Source organism: Cupressus sempervirens, chromosome 8, assembly GCF_028749045.1.
Source record: "Cupressus sempervirens isolate cs-2001-9-10 chromosome 8, ASM2874904v1, whole genome shotgun sequence".
Classification (NCBI taxonomy): domain Eukaryota; kingdom Viridiplantae; phylum Streptophyta; class Pinopsida; order Cupressales; family Cupressaceae; genus Cupressus; species Cupressus sempervirens.
Genome location: NC_143125.1, coordinates 818,979,716 through 818,982,638, shown reverse-complemented (window position 1 = coordinate 818,982,638; position 2,923 = coordinate 818,979,716). Strand labels below are relative to the sequence as shown.

Genomic DNA, 2,923 nt, shown 5'->3' with positions numbered 1-2,923 from the left:
AATTAGACTTCAGAGAGTAAGAGGAATGATTAAAAAAAATTGCGAGAGATGGAAATAATTAGAAAACGGCTGAGTAGGAAAAGAAATAATAAAAAGTGTAGGAGTAAAATAGTAAATGCAAACATAGAGATACTTTAGAGCTTATATTATTTAGATATAAAACCCCCTTAGAAGATTTAGCCACTTGCAAACTAAATCCAAACAGAGAATCCACAACAACCTCACCATTAACCGGAACTGACCTCATGAGAAAATGCAATGGAACCACACTGTACCCTAAGATTCTCAAAACAATCGCTACTGTATTATCAACTATCGTTTGTGAATTTTATTCAGAGAAGACAGATAGCAGAGAAAAAGAAGAAAAGAAATGGGGTCTATCCAGATTGCCAGGGATGTTATCATGCTTACAGAATCAGTAGCCATTGTTAGCGAGTTCTTCTCTTACACCGCCAACAGTATTCTGTACCAGAGAGGGATCTACCCATCTAATAGTTTTGGGGCAATGAAGAAGGATGCTCTTACAATGCTCACTACAAATGACACTAGAGTCAAGGAGTACCTGACTACCATTACTTCTCAACTAGTAGAATGGCTAGAGAAGGGCAAGTTGTAGAGAATTGTTCTGGTTATAATGAGCATTGCTACTTCAGAGACTATGGAAAGATGGAATTTCACTATTCACGCTGACAAGGATGTTGTTGAGAAAGGGGGATCTTGAGAGAAAAGCGACAAGGAAATTATGAGAGAAATTCAGGCAATTATGTGCTAGATCACATCTAGTGTCACTTACCTCCCCTATTTGGATGAGCCCTACACATTTTATGTGCTTTCTTACACAGATAATGATTTGAATGTTCCTTTCAATTGGGCTGAGTGGCAAAAAAAGATTGAGATCTTAAAATTATGTAAGACTTATAAACTTGACTGAGATCTCAGACAACAACTAAAAAAAAATGATATCATCATAATTTGAATTAGTGTTACAAGAGATATATTAGATAATTTAAATTGAAAGATAAGAACTTAGAAAAAAAACTTCTAAAAAAAAATTATATAAGGAATAGCAATGGAGGAACAACTAGATCTAACTTTAATGTACAAATAAACAGATACAGATTTTTCTTTTCCTTTCTTTTTTTTTCAAAAAAAAACTATACTAATAAATAATCAAATTTGGGAAACTAGATGAACATAAACGTAAGGTATATTAGTAAGAAAACATAAAATAAGAAAGGGATTTCAATTTTTAAATAAAGTATATAAAGATAGATTTGAAAAAAATGTTAAGATTTTTTGAGAAAAAACTTTAATCAATAGATAGACTAGATCAAAAAAAACTTTGCAACAAAATAAAAGAGAAAACCTACAAATAAAGCTTGTTAGTACTAATCTATAGCTCTCTGGTGACAAACCATCCAAAGAGGATTTATAGATTGAATAAACCTTGTAATAAAATATATTTTTTTAAAAAGAAAAATGATGCTTCAAGTTTCTCTTCCTTTCTTAACAAAAAGTCTCTGCAAAATGGTAACCTTGACACAAACTCAAAACAAGGATTAGAAAGCTCTGATACCATGTTAGAAATAATAAAATTGAAATGAACTAAACATAAAAAATTATAACTTAATCCAAGAGAGTTTTTGATGAACATAATTACCATCATTTATAAAAGCTTCCCAAGATCAACACAAAAGAGGAGACAAGGGTTTTGAAAGAGGAAAGCAAAGAAAACCCGTTGTGAATAATATGAATGAGGCAAATGCCTAAAGAATGAAAGAAAGAGAGAGAAGAGAGAAAATGGAGCCATAAGCTCATTACAAGAACTACATAGTGATTGTGTGTTGAGAATGAGAGAGAAGCATCTCTTATAAAGAGATGAGAGGAGGAGTTATTTGTAACTCCCATGTGAATGATTGCCACATTCATAAGTGTGTGCATAACAAGTGTCATAATCCTCTTAAGGTGGAATAACTATTTTCCTTAATAAAGGAATTACAAAATAGACTTTTCCTCACATGTGGACTAGAGGACAAACAACATAAGGGATACCTTGGGTTATCCCATTTAATAAATACAACCAAGGAAAGATTACCAATTCTAATAGTCTGTAGTTGTTGGTAATCATTAAGATTTTATTCAAGATTTCTCATCAAGGTAGCCTTTAGCTGACTCACTTCTCACCAAGTTCCCAAGACTCCCATTTTTCATCTTTTCTAGACCTCCCTTGCTTTACCATTCCATGTTCCTCAATGTGTGTTTCTTGTCATTTTAATGCATTTAAGGTTTAGGTGATTTAGGTTTGGTTGGGATATGTTTTAAGCATCTTCCCAATGAGAAGTGAGTCTTCCTTATTTCTAGAACTTCTTTCTTACTCCAACATTCTCATTTCCTTTGGATTTTGAGTAATCCAACTTGGTGAAGTTCATCAATCATGTACTTGAAGAATGAAGTCTCAATAGTATTAATAGATGCACACTTGCTTGACCTATGAGGTAAAGAGCTAGAAAAGTACAAGTTAGAGCCAAGAAAGTCTCAAGTCATAATTCCAAGGTAAAATCCATTTCTATGGAGAGGAACGGGTGTTTGGGTTCTTAGCTTCTCTATGATGGAAATGTAAGCATTATGTCCCATTTCTGAAGCCAACATGGCTTGTTATCTATTAAAAATTTTAATGCATTAAAGAGACCCAGGAGTGATGCTAAAAAGAACTATTTTGATCCCATAGTGGTTAATCCATGCTCAAAATCTTATCTCAAGGTATCTAATCAAAATAAGGGGAAAATGCTTTAGAATGTTTCTTCCCCCAGAAAGTGTTGCTATTAGATGAGTTTTCCATCCTAAGGAAATATAAAAGGCTACTTCTCCAAAGATAAAAAAAAGATAAAAGAGATAATTGACTATAATATGAGAATATTCTATG

General features: G+C 32.7%; 1 pseudogene; it reads left to right on the top strand.

Annotated features, from left to right (window-relative positions):
* The first annotated feature begins 349 nt into the window (after window positions 1-349).
* Window positions 350-931, top strand: LOC149544909 (mitotic spindle checkpoint protein MAD2 pseudogene; annotated as a pseudogene).
* Window positions 932-2,923: the final 1,992 nt, after the last annotated feature.